The 14,610-nt window shown below is 45.0% G+C and overlaps 1 pseudogene; it reads right to left on the bottom strand.

Annotated features, from left to right (window-relative positions):
- Positions 1-812: 812 nt before the first annotated feature.
- LOC101391378 (cytochrome P450 2B11-like) lies at positions 813-14,186 on the bottom strand (annotated as a pseudogene).
- Positions 14,187-14,610: the final 424 nt, after the last annotated feature.

Below are 14,610 nucleotides of genomic sequence, written 5' to 3'. Positions count from 1 at the left end.
GGAGAACAGAGCTCAGTATCTGAGAGGACTCTCACCTAACCAAAAGCAGGCGGCAACACACATAGGCGATGCGCACAAGGGGCTCCATGTGAGTACTTTGTGGATTCTGGAGGTCACTGTCTCTAGGGGATCGCTTCTTTTGGGTCCACTTTCCTGGCACTATATATGTCAACTAAAACAGCAAAATCACCTGTTATTTTATCTCAAAATGAGTTTTTTCAGGAATAGCCAAAAGAATTGCGATTCCAAGTGTGCATATAGTGGCAAACCATAGGCAAATTCAGAAAACCAAGGAGGGGAGCATGCTTTTATAGAGAAAAAGGGGGAGTTGGGAGGGGCTGTTCTCATCTCAAAGTCCATTGGAGGAAACTAACAGTTCAGAGTGGCAATGGCTTCTAACTGGCTGGGCTGTTGCCTGGTGGGAAGAGGAATCTCCTTTCAATAGTAAAGTAGTTTCACTTCCTGTGAGAGCTGCAAGCATCTATCTGCCTCTTCCTGTTTGGTGTAATTGGTGATATGTGATAGGATATGTGTGGCCTTCCTGGCTCCAATTTAGTTAAGATTTCTTTAATTTCCATTATGTATGTATCTATATATCTTCTGTCCCACGCACTTTTCTTTCAATGTGACACTGAAGTGCCACCACTGAGATGTCCTCTTTTCCCCTCCACTTGAATCTGGGTGGAATTTATAACTGCTTTGACCAAGAGAATGCAGTGGAAGTGACTCTGCATGACTTCCAGGGTATGGTCATAAAAGGTAGTCCAGTTTCCACTTGGCTCTCTCTTGGGACACTTTGCTCTGCCCTCCACTCATTGATTCCCTATGAGACTGTTTCCAGCACTCAATTCCATCTCTTTTGGAGAATCCTTTGACTGTTCTATCACCGTCTCCTGCACAACTTCAATCCCACACAGTGTAACCACCAGCCAGAGCCCTTGGCAGAAGAACCAGGGTCGAGATTTCCCCCTGAAATTATAGAGTAGTTTTCACAATTCTCTTTTTAGCAACCTCCTCCAGCTGAGCCTGAAGCCTACTATTTGTGGTCCCAACCAGGAAGAGAGTATTGTTCTTAAGCTCCATGTGTGACCTCAAGTACATCCCCTCCCCTCAGCTGTGAAGGTGTATGTAGCTCAGGCTGTCTAAAGACCTGTAATCTGAGATGCCATAATCCCCTCACCCCACCATAGCCCCCAGACTCCCTTCTCTTGAGTCCTGGACCCTAGAATTCACTGTGCCTGCCTGGGGTTGAGGCAGAGAAAGATGGAACAGGGGAAGGGAGGGGGGATACTTTGGCTGTTTATGATGATCCCCATCCCTGCATCCATCCTCCCTGATATATGAAACAGCTATCCCTCCCACTCTTCTCAATGAAGCAGCCTCACTCCAGATGTGCCTTAACTGGGTCCCTCAGCATGAGACAGGAGGCAAATGGAGGTGCAGGGCTGATGGGAGAGGTCACCCCTCTCCATGACATCCCAACTTTCCAGCCTGACCTGCTAATGTCGTCCACATCTAAGAGCTCAGCTTTGGCAGTCATCGAGCTGGGGTGTGAGTCAGGCTGTGACTTTAGGCCAGGGACTTCACCTCTGTGAGCCTCAACTCAAAGATGAGGATTTATTCACTTATCAATCACTTAAATAATGGATACTTGGTGCCAAGTACTGTTGTAGCCACTTTACCAGTACCATCTCATTTAATGTTCAAAACCAGCTGTGAAGAGCATCTGAGAGGAGAGATCTGGCCCTATCCTTCCAGAGCCTCAGATCTGAAGGTGGAAATTGAAGATAACCTTCCTTCCATTGACCCAATGAAGAGTAAAATGAAAGCAGGGCCACCCTGTGCACAAATGTTCACAGTAGCACTATTCACAATAGACAAATGTAGAAACAACCCACATGCCAGTCAACTCATGTAGAGAGAAACAAATGTGAGATTTCCCAACAATGGAATATTATTCTGCCATAAAAGGAATGAAGTACATGCTGCAATGTGGATGAACCTTGAAAACATTATGCTAAATGAAAGAAGCCGGACACAGGTCACTTACTATGTGATTTCATTCATATGAAACTTCCAGAACAAGTAAGTTCACAGAGACAGAAGCATACTAGTGGTTGCCAGGGACTAGAGGGAGGGAAGAAGGAAAACTGACTTCTTAATGGGTACAGAGTTTCTTTTTGTGGTGATGAAAATGTTTGGGAATAGATAGAGACGATAGTTGCACAACATTGTGGTTGTACTAAATGCTGTTGAGTTGGACACTTTAAAATGGTTAATGGTTAATTTTATGTTCTGTGAACTTTACCTCCAAAAAAATGATAATAGCAAGGCAGCACAGATAGCCATTTTGTCCAGAAATAGTAGAATTTTATTTTGATCTCACTAGCTTTAAAGGATAAAATCAGAGAGGTAAGGAAAATATTTTTGAGTTACACATTACAGAAGTTGTGGGATAATCTGGCCCTTTCAACTCAAGGACAGAACAGGAGGGGAGGGTGGGAGTGGGAGTGTAGATGGGGACAGGGGTCAGAGACAGGGCACCTGCTGCTACTGTCCTGGGTAACCTTGGATCTAAATCTTTCCCTCATTTGCACCTCAGTTCCCCTAAATGTGATGGAGTGGTGGTATCACTAAGTTATTGAGTGTGTATCAACTTGTTTTCCTCCTTTGACCTGTTTAAAAAAATAGTAGATATCTTAGTGTTGAATCATGCACTTTCTTGGAGAGCTGGAACGAGAGAGGCCCAGATGGGCAGGAGGCTTGCCCAATGCCCAGGAGGAAGTCATGGCCAATATTAGTCAGGGCAGGCTGCACTATAATAAACAACCTGAACATCTCATCAGCTTAAAGCCTAAAATTTAATTCCATGCTCATGCAACATTCCCATCCCAGGCCATCACAGTCCTGAAGAGATAGGGGCTATTGGAGACTCTATCGTGACACATGCAGAAGCAGGCTAAAGAGCATGGCAGACATCAATTTAACCCTCACTTCATTGGCCACAGCAAGTTCCATCCAAGTTCAACATGGCAGAGATGTTTAATGCAACTGGGGATGTGCCCTGAATATCTGTGAATGATAATGCACTTTACCGCACTGGGTGGGGCAGCTTTCTGGGCCCCCTCTTTTTCCCACTGAGGTTGCAGGTCTACAGGATGCAGTCCAAACTGTGGCCCAGCCCAGGGACACATTTGCTGCCCACCCTTGGTTATGTCAGTGACACAAGCCTGTGCTGAAAAAACAGCCATCCTGAGGGCTCTCAGTTTTCTCTGGATGCAGCTGAAGAGTGAAGAATGGGGTTAGACACACGTCAGCACATGTCAAATCCTCCCTGGCTCCCCAGTGCGAGCAGGACAAATCCAAACTTCCCCCGAATTTTATGGCCCTCCAGCTGAGCTCTACACCCTTATACCCTTCTGTAATCCACACTCAGGCTGCCTGGGTTCTTCTAGTTTCTCAATCCACCAGGCTGTCTCCACCTCCAGTCTCTGCCCTTGCTATTCTTTCTGCCTGAAACACTCTTTCCAGTGGCTGGTTGATGCTCACCCATGATGTCTTAGTTTAGACGGCAGTGCTTCAGGTAAGCTTTTGCTCACCAACCTACAAAGAGTTGTCAGTACTTCCTATTTGATGTTCCCAAAGACAATTTTAGAGCATTTATTACAATTAATATTATTATAATAATATCTGCCCCTATGTGAACTTACATTACGCCAAGCAGTTCTAAACATATTGCCAGCATTAATTCATTTAATTAGGTATTATTCTTTGACCATATGATAATGCCCATCTCCCTTGGTTCACTGTAAATTCCCTGGGACAGGCACTATGTCTCTATGTGACTTGTCAGATGTATTATCTTCAGCCCCCAACAGAGCACTGCACTCAGAGTAATGCTCAACAGCTATTTTATACCAAGACATGAAGAGGTTAAAATACTTGCCCAGGGTTCAGCTAATCAAGATGTGTCTTTGGGACATGATCTCACTTCTCAAGCCCTCTCTAGGATTATAGTGAAAATGGAGTGGGTTAATGCAGGTAAAGCAACTGACATATACTCACTGCTCAATAAACAAAGACCTCTCCTTGATTGTCTCAAGGAGCAGATGACACCTCACTCTGGTGTCTGGGAAAGGGAGTGTGGGTGAAGCTTACCTTTGGAGAAGGGGATAAAAGTATCATTCTCCTTCAGTGCCCCATTGGCACCCAGAAGTGGTCAGAGTTGAAGGCATCTGGTTTTTCAAAGTAACATGAGTCAGAGAGAGAAGAGCTCAGGATGGAACATACTTCAGTGCCCTGAGGGAAGGTCACAAAATCAAAGATATTGCCATCCCCTTCCCCACTCCACACCTAAAAAAACAAATAAGAGGGCCCTAGTGATAAAATCAATAAGAGGTCAAGTTAAGAGATGACGAGAACACAGGGTGCCCATCCGGGTCAGATATGGGAACCCAGAAGGCCTCATCTTGGGGATGATGTACTCTCAGAAGTAAGTGTCTTCAGTGACCATGTGGGGCATGCCAAGGGGTATGAGGACCCCAAATCTCTGAATCTCGTGGATGACTGCTTCAGTGTATGGCATTTTGGCTCGGTCATCGAAGGCTGTAAGGTGATGTGAGCCAATCACCTGGTCAATCTCCTTGTGGAGTCTGTCTGCACAGAAGAGTGGGACAAGTGAACCTCATTTCAAAGAGGGCTTTCAGCAGGGACACTGCTCTATGGGCTAGTGAGCCAGGAAATATCTCTAGTAAAGGGTTAGATTATTGACAATCCTCAGAGCAACCAGTTTGGGGAGGGGGGCAGAGAGAGGAAGCAACAAGAATTCTCACCCATTGAAATCTAATGAATGTTATAGATTCCCTGCCCCCATGCACAGGTAAACACAGACACACCCATACCCATGTGCACCACATTTTTACACAGAATGTCAGATTAATAACTCTAGGCTATGACTCGGTCAAAATTTCCCAAGAGGAGTGTAAAGATCAACTAATATTGATTGTGTATGTATGATAGATAAGGCACTGTGCTAGGTCCTAAGGTATACAACAGTGAAACAGACCAATAGATTAACCCATGAATAACTGGATAAATAAATGAATACATCAATCAATCAACCAATGGATGCATTCATGAATGGAAAGATTGATGAATAGAAGAACATTAATGAATGTATATATGTATTCACTTATCGACCAATAAATGAATTAATGAATCATTAATTAATAAATGGTCCATAGACAAAACACATGAATGGATGAATGACCATTTTTATGGAGGAATAAGTGAATGAATAAGTAACTGTAGGAATGAGTATATAAAGGAACAAATGGATGGATGTATTGAATGACAGATGACTAAATCAAGAGTGAATAAATGAGTTAATTATGAAATATATAAATGAAGGAATAGATGGATGAAGGATGAATTGAAAGACTGACTGATGGATGGATTAAGGAATAAAACCTAGCTCATAGAAGGACAGATGGATGCATGAATGAATAAATGAGCCAATGAATCAATGACAAATAGTTCATTGAATTAATCACTGTTTCAAAGGATCGATAGATGAATCAATCCAAATAAAGAATGGAAGTGTATGTTTTTGGATAAATCATAGATCAAAGAATCTGAGGATACAGGTTAATTAATGAATAAAAGTACAGACGGGTGAATGGATGGATGAGTGGAAGGATGGATGGATGGATGAGTTGATAGTTAAGTGATCAGAGAAAACAGTGGGAGAACACATTGACAGATTCTTCATCCATCCATCCACCATCAGGGCTGGCCTAGTTAGAGGCTCCTTCAAAACCTGCAGTGCTCCAGCGATGAGGTGAAGGCACACTCTCTCATTGGCGAAGGACCCCTAGACCCACTTCTGCAGCCCCAAAAGGGCTCAGAAGACTGCCATCAATTGGCTGCTCCAAGCCTGCCCACCTGTGATGTGGGGGTATTTGAGCATGAGCAGGAATCCATAGTGGAGAGTGGTGCTGGTGGTCTCAGTGTCAGCAAAGAAGAATGAGAGCACAATGATGATGAAGTTCTACTGGTGGAACTCGCTGTTCAAGTCGGACTTCTGGGTCAAGAACACTAGGGCTCGTGTCAGGAGAGGCTGGAACCTCTCATCACACATGTCTCTTGGCGTGTCCTCCACCTGTTTCTGGGTCCCTCATACCATCTGGCTCATTTTCTTTACCAATGTCCTCTGCAGGTGCAACCGTATATCTGTACTTCTGTCTCAGTCTTTCTTCACTCTGTCTTGCTCTGTTTCGATCTCTCTCTCCATCTCTTTGGTGTGTTTATCTCTCTTCCTCTCTTTCTGCCCCGGTGGGTCTTTTCACCTGTTGCTGTGGGTTTTTTTTCCATATATATATATATATATATATATATAAATATTCCAAATATATATATATATATGGAAATATATATTATTCCAAATATATATGTATATATGAAAATATATATTATTCCAAAGATATATATATATGGAACTATATATTATTCCAAATATATATATATATATTTTTTTTTTTTTTTTGGCCGGGAAAGATTTGCCCTGAGCTAACATCTGTTGCCAATCTTCCTTTTTCCCTTTCCTCCCCAAATCCCCAGTACATGGTTGTACATGTACATGGTTGTATATGTTAGTTGTAGATCATTCAAGTTCTTCTATGTGAGCCACCACCGCAGCATGACAACTGATAGACAGGAGGTCTGGTTCTGTGACCTGGATGCGAACCCCAGCCACCTAAGCTGTGAGCCCAGAACTTTAACCACTAGGCCATCAGGGCTGCCTCTATTGCTGTATTTTTGTGAATTGGCCTGTATTTCCTGTATCTCTCTCTCTTTCTCTCTCCTCTCTACTTTCTCCTTCCTTCCATCTCCTCCATTCCCTCCCGCATCTCCCCTTCCTTTTCCTAATCTCTCCTCCTCATCCTCTGCTCTTTCCTCCCCGTCTTCCCTACTCTCTACCCCTTTCCCCTCCCTTCTTCTCATCCCCCATCTTTTCCTCTCTACCGTCCCCTTCAACTCCCCTCTCCTGACCCCACTTTGTCCACGCAGAGCAGGTAGGTATGGATGAAGTTCTGGGAGTTGCTGAGGTCCACACTGCGGCCAGTGAAAGTGTTGATTTCCTGCAGGTTTTTGTGGACTTGCCTGTGTGTGCCAGGAAAGTGCTTCAGGAAGTCAGGGAAGAGCTCAAACACCTGAGGCAGGAGGGAGAGAAGGGGCGGTGAGGTCCTCCTGGGGCAGATGTCACAGGAGGGGCAGCGCTGTGGGTCCTAATACCACCTAGGGGAATCTCTCCCTCTGTCTTTATCTGTCTGTCTCTGTCTCTCCATTTCTCTGGCTCACTCTCTCTGTCTCTCTTTCTATATATATCTGAGTCCTCGCTCACTGATTCTATTGTCTTTGATCTCTTATTATTCTATTTTTCTCTTTCTGCTTCTTCCTCTCTCATGCTCCTGTCTTTTTGTTGGTCTCTTCCCCACCTCTCCATCTCTCCTTTCCACCTTTCCTTATCTCTGTGTGTCTCCTCTTCTCATAATCTCTCTGGGCTTCTCTTGCCTACCTCAGCCAGTTTATCTGTTCTGCTCAAACCTCTCTCTGACTCTCTCCACCTCTTGCATCTCCCTTGCTGTGTCAGGCACTGATAACACTGTGTTTACACAAGATGAGCCTACTGACGACTTAAGACTATTTATTTATTTGGAGCATATTTGTACTGTTTCTTGTGATGATAAATGCAATAGTCAAGTTGTTGCAAATAACTGCAAAAGATTCAAAATGTATCGATGTAAAATTCCTTTTTAATCCCTCCATCTATAGATAAACACTGTTAACTTTTTCATGGACCTCCCTCCAGACATTTCTCTCTCCACATTTCTCTAAGGGAGGACAAAATTGAAAACACCTGTTGGGCCTGTAGGAAATACCCTGGGCCCCATTCCAGTTTTGTAATAGTCCTACCTGTGAATGTAACACACACTTGGTGAAGAACAATGGCCAGGCATATGTTGTGCCATTTAATTTTTTTTAAGTTAATATACAATAGGGGTATTACCAGATTAGTCAAGAGAGAGAAATTTTATTATTTTGTTTTAAAAGAGGAGCATATTCCTTTATAGTCTTGGAGACATATTTTTTAAAAAATCAGAAAAGAGGAGAAATGGGGAAAATGAAGAAATACAGTTTCTTATTTTCATGCATCCTTCAGTTTCTTCAAGTGAAGGGCTTTGAAGGCAGAGGCAAAGGTTCAGAGGAAGTAAGGGAAGAAGAGTAGAGAGGCTGAAAGTCTGATTCATTCTCTCTCTCTTACACATGCATGCACACACACACACACTCGATTTTCAACTGTCTCTCTCATGATCTCTTCATCTCTGTCCTTTTTTGTTTTGTTTCCTCTCTATCTTCTCTCTTTTCCTCCCCTCTTCTCTCCTCTCTTTTCCAAGCCCCTATTCCTTAGTCTCTCTCTTTATTTCTACCTCCTCATTAGTCCACTTTCTTTCTCTTAGTCTCTCAGTCCCTGTCTCTCCCTGTTGTCTCTGCCCTTCTTCCAGCCCTAAGCTGCATTTCTGGCCCCCAAAGCAGATCACCCCTTTCCCATGCCCTGGATGCCCCCTCGTGCCCACTGTCCCTCAGCCTCTCCCTGACCTGGCTGGAGAAGGAGCTGATGAGTGCAAAGGACTCGTAAACAAGTCAAGGAGCTGCAAGACCTGAGGATCTCTGTAGGAGAAGTATTTTCCAAGGACAATGGAGCAGATGATGTTGGCAGTGATGGCGTGGAAGAAGAAGGTGGGGTCCTGGAGGGCTCTTGGGGGAGTAGGCACAGGTCACCAGACATAGACTCAAAGGCCTGGGGAGCATTTGCCTGTTGCCCCAGCTCTTTGTGACTGTCCTCCATCACTCAATCATGATGGAGAAAACAGGAACAGGAACAGCTAACACTCACTAGCCCATATTAGGCTCCAGGTTCTATTCTAAGCACTATTGTTTTATTTAATTCTCACCACAACCTATGATGAACACGTAATTCTGTTATTACCTCTGTTCAAAGATGGGTGACAGAGAAGTTACATCTTTGACTAGGGTTATCCAGCTACTCATCGCTGGGACCAGGACTCAGACTCAGGCGGCTCAACTACAGGGCTGTGTAGTTGGTCTCCACTCAGGACCCAGCTCTGATTCTAGGTGCAGGTAGAGCTAATTCCCAGATGCAGAGGTGGCGCAGAGCAGGTGTCCACCTGATTGCACATGCAAATTAAAAAGCTCTGCTCCCCCTGTCACTTATCTGTCACCCTCCCTTCATCTCTTCTCTCTACCTCTCTGTCTCTGGTCTTTGGGAATTGTTCTGCACTTGGTTAAAGTCTGTGTACTCCAGGGTTGGCCCAGTTGGAGGGAGGGTGGGCTGTGAGCCCAGGAATGTCAGGTGGGTGCAGCCTCTCTCTCTGGGTCTCACTCATACATCTTCTCTTGTTTCCCTGGACATCCTTTCCTGAGCCTGTCTGTCTGTCTCTCTAATTTTCTCTGCCTCAGTTTCTCTCTGGCTTTGTTGCTTTCTGCATCTCTGAGCCTCTTCCACTCTCTTTCTTGTCTCTGAATGTCTCTCTTGGTCTTGGTCCCTCCATCTCTGTCTCTGTCTCCTTGTCTGTCTCTCTGTGTAACTCTGTGTTTCTTCCTGTCTTTCTTCTCAGCCCTGTGTCCCTATTCCTCTGTTGCTCCCTGTGTCTCTGCCTCTGCCTCTCAGCCTCCACATTTATGTCTTGGAAATTCTTAAGAAAGGACACTATCACCTTTGTGTTTCATAAGCACCCATTTATGGAGAATCCAAAAACAACCAGAAGTACTTACAGATGGCCCATTGAGCTGCCTGAGAGCAGAATACCCCACTGCCCTCTTTCCTCACTGCCAGCTCATCAGCAGTTCAACCATGGAAATGAAATCTCAGTTCATCATTTTCAAAATGCCTGTAGTTTTCCCTTTCCTCTCTTTGCTTTCTTTTATGAAAGTCCTGTTTTTGCCTTTGATAGACACAATTAATCCAGCAATTGGTTTCCCTAAACACAAGTAAGTAGTGTACTAATATCTTAGTCTGTGTCTTTGGGTTGTTTTCAACACTACACACCCCACGTCTCTTCTGGATCCCCGTGTCCCTCTCTTCCTCATCTCTGTCCATCTCCATGCTCCTCTCTCTGTCCTCGTACCCCAGTCTGATGGTCTCTTGGGCTCTATCTTTCTCTATATCTACCTCTCTTTCTCTGCCCACATCTACCCCCTGTCTTTCTTTTGCTGTGCACTGCACATCTCTCTCTGATTCAATATCCTTCTTTCCTACCCATCCTCCAGGGCTCATCCTTGGTATTCCACAGCTCTTCCATTAAACCTTGAGCTTCTTCCTGAATCCACTCCTCCACACTCCACTTTCCCATTGCAAAGTCCCTCCTGGTGGCCAGAGAGAATCGGCGAAGGGTCTTCCAATGTTCCCAATTGAAAATGGCCATACCTGGGGGTGTAGAAGTTGGAAGAAGATTCTGGGTCCCTCTCTACCCCTTACCCTCCCTCCCAAGGTCACCTTCCCAATCCCCATCCTCGATCCTGCCCTGACCGGGTGCCGCTGGGTCCTTACCGTATCCCTGGAAGACTGGGTCAAGACAATGATTTTCTCCCAGCCAGAGAAAGCCTCAGCTTCATCAACCAGGGCCTCCTGGGTAGCCTCTGTCCCACACAGAATGACTGCCAGCCTTGGACCCAGGTACACTGTGAAGACACTCCTGCATTTCTCTTGGAGCTTCCAAGAATACACACCCCCAGCGTTGCTGTTAGTCAATGTGCACGTCTGTGGCCATCCCAATTGTTAAAAAGTTAAAGCATTTACTTTAGATTGATAATTAGCTACTGCCCAGAAGACCCTCCACCCCAGGACCCAACAAATAAAGGATTAACCCATCACCCAGCCAGGGTCTGTGTGATTAGTACCCTAAGCAGTAACGATGGTTAAACACTTCTGATATCACCCTCGCCCATACCCTTGAGTCTAGCCAGATCTCCCTGAGATAACAATGAAAGAGTCATCCTGCTTGTGACCCAACTTCATCCTGCTGTCTGCCTTCTGATAATTTCCCCAGAGAACTACCCTGAAACCCCCCACTTGGTAGACATGAAGGGAAACTGAGGGCCCTCTGGGGATCATCATGAAATTTGAAAAATCGTAACATCAGTACAGCCACTTGGGAAACTCCTCAGCTGTACTTACTGAGGCTGAATGCATGTTTACTCAGTGACTCAGCAACTTCACTTTCAGATATGTGTCCAGCAAAAAGGTGTATACTTTGAGTTCACCAAAAATATGAACAAGGAGATTCATAGAAGCCTTATTAATGAAATGTTCAGCTACATTGATACAGAATAAATCTATAGTGATGTATTCATACCATGGAATACTATGCAGCAATGAAAAAGAACAAACTACTGCTACACCTAACAACATGAATGAAACTCTCAAACATAGTGTTGAGAGAAAGTAGTTAGACACAAAAGAGTCCATATGTCAGAATTCTATTTATACTATGTTCAATAACAAATAACATGCCCTATGGTGTCAGGATAGTAAGAAGATAGTGACCAGAACGGGAACATGAGGAGAGTTTCTGGGGTAAGGCCGTGTCATTACTTATTTGAATGTCTATACGTCAGTATGTTAGTTTGAGAAAATTCACTGAGATGTACACTTATAATCTGTGCAGTTTAAATGATGATGTTGAATTTCAATAAAAAGTTGACTTGAAATCATAAAAAGGTTAAGTTTACTTAAAACTTACATTGATCTCTGCAAAGCCTCCTCACTGGTCTCCCTACTTTGTTTCCTGCCCCGCTACAATCATTTGACCACCCACTGACCCCACACCAATGCAGAAGCCAGAGCAACCTCACTAAAATGTTAATTAATTAATATCCCCAACCTGCTCCAAAAACTCCAATGCCTGCACTGCACAGAGAACAACACCAGAAGTCTCCACCCTGGACCACACGGCCCTACATAACGTGGCCCCACCAACCCTCTGACTTCTCCTCCCACCTGCCCCTTCACTCACTCTGATCCATCCTCTGTGTTTTCCCCCAAATATGCTGAGCTTGCCCCCTGTCTCAGAGTTCTTACACCAACACCTGCCTCTCTCTGGTGACTTCCACCTGCATCTTTCAGGGTCTCTGCTCAGAAACTAAGCAAGACTGCGCCTTTCCCTGGCCACTCAATCTAAAGAAGCTCCCACCACTTTCTAAAATATCACTCTGCTTTATTTTCATCATAGCTCTTGTCTACCTAATATTTCCTTATTTGTTTATTTTATATGCCCTGTCCAATGCCACATCATCAATGCTGAGAATACTCCCCAGCACACAGGAGGTGCCCAGAAAATTATTGTTCTATGAGTGAATAAATGAATGAGTGGATCGAAGTAGCTGCCATTTAACTTACTATCCACCAGGCTCTATGCAATATCCTATTTAATCCTCATAACAGTCTCAAAAAGTGTACATTCTTGTGGTCACCATCTCATTTTACAAAAGAGGAAGCCAAGAGTAAGAGTAGAGTAATGAGTAAGAGTTGATCTGGAACATGAACTCACGTCTGTCTGACCCCAGAAGGAATTGGGAGCATACAGGGCAATGGAGGAGGAGCAGTGCACCATCCCCAACCCATCCCAACATGACACCTGCTAGCCCCTGCCCTCTCCCTCCCTCCCTCTCTCAATCTGTCTCTCTCTCTTCTCCCCCCACCCCCACAAAGAAGGAATGATAATCGAGGACCATGATCACATTGACGATCCTTGGAGGGTCTATGGAAGAGGATTAGGGGGTCTGGAATTCTCAAAATTTTAGGCTAAATGTGTATGGATATTTGTAGGGGAGGGAGCCCAGAGCTTTAGTCTAATTCCTAAAGGATTTAGTGATCCCCAAATTGTTAGGCAGCTTCAGTCTATGAGGGCATTGGAGAGAAAGAGACATCCAGGCTGGACTCCAACATCTCCTCTGTGAAGTCCCAGCTGTGTGACTGTGGACAAGTGCCCTCCCCAGGCTGAGCTTCACTGTCTATAGCTCTAAGATGAGGATAGCACCTCTCAAGCCTCTCGCTGTAAACAAGACCTGCTGAATCCCACGACAATACAGATGAATGCTAGCCACATAATTCTGAGTGAAGAAACTAAGTCCGGGAATTTATGCAAAAGCATCTAACACTTGTGATACATTAAAGAAATAATATGCACTTGGGCCTCCACATCTGTGATAAAATGCTCTCTCTTAGAAGCAAAATGATGACAGCCCAAGACTCAGGGGTGTGGTCGCCATGGTGGGGGGAAGTGGATGGAGGATCATAGGACAGGTGGAAGTTACTGTCAGTGTTCCAATTCTCTATTGGGTAATGGGTTCATGGGTGTGGATTACATTATTAACAAATAAATAGATCATCAAACATGAAATCATACCCGGAAGTGATACAGAGCCTAGTAAATACGCCACAATTTCAGCTACTATTATAGTGCATTAGTGTTCATTATTGGTAAGCATTTGGTACCAGGCCTCCTGTCCTGCTCTCCCTCCCGTCTCCCCACTGTCCTGGCACTGCCACGAGTCAGTCTTTGTTGTCTTTTCTTGGCAGAGGAGAAACCTACTGCATTATTGCCACCTACCCCTTTTCTGTCTCTTCCAGTGGTGAGCAGGCACCTAGGAACATGACAGAGGGTGGCAGAGGAGGGTGAAATTCTACACCCATGGCTCACACCCAGACACCTCTTCCTGCCCACCTGCCTGCTCCCAGGATGGTGACCACACACGTCCAACTGAGCAAGGAAACCTCTGACTGTCTGACCACCATGCACCATGCTTCAGCTCCATGCTCCTTAATCACCAACCTTCATCCCTGAGTCTGGAAGGATGCCTCACTGCTTCAGGTGAGTGATCCCCAAGTATAGAGGCTGGAAGCCACCCTCAGACCCAGTCCATCTGCATGTCACCTTGAGGATGGATTTGAGTAGGCCTCTTCTGTCCATCTGCAGAAGGTCCCCCAAGAAGGGCAGAGGATGGGGTCCTGGTGGGAGGTGGCTGTGGGCCTTTGGGTGGCCCCTGGCCAGGAGAAGCAAGAGTCCCATGAGGAGAGCAAGCAGGAGGAGCACGCTGATCTCCATGGTCCCTGTCTGACTGCCTTCCACCCCACTGCAGCCTGGAGCTGGGCCTTTTGTCCTGAGCCTGCCTCCCCACCCAGTTATGTAATGTCCTCCATTCTCCACCTCCTCTTTCATCCTTGTCCAGAAGTGTGAACATTAAAGAGAAGAGCTAAGGGACCCATAATTCCTGCTCTGGCAGTCCAGTGACTTGCTCATTTCCTACCTGTGCACTCCCTCCCTAGATGTTGGCAGAGATATTATGATAGAGATACCAAGATCCACGTGAGTGTGTGAGTGTGCAAGAGTGTGTGTTTATTTTTCTGGGTATGGGTGAGCATGCAATATATAATTGTTTTGGCCATGTTTCTGCTTTAGGCTTGCATGCATTGGTCTGTGCCTACTTTTATCTGTGTGTGTGCTCACATGATTTTCATATGTGAAAAGG

This window comes from Ceratotherium simum, chromosome 33 (genome assembly GCF_057802395.1).
Source record: "Ceratotherium simum simum isolate JZ-2026a chromosome 33, ASM5780239v1, whole genome shotgun sequence".
Taxonomy (NCBI): domain Eukaryota; kingdom Metazoa; phylum Chordata; class Mammalia; order Perissodactyla; family Rhinocerotidae; genus Ceratotherium; species Ceratotherium simum.
The sequence above is the reverse complement of the archived record's forward strand: the minus strand, read 5'-3'. Positions and strand labels throughout refer to the sequence as shown.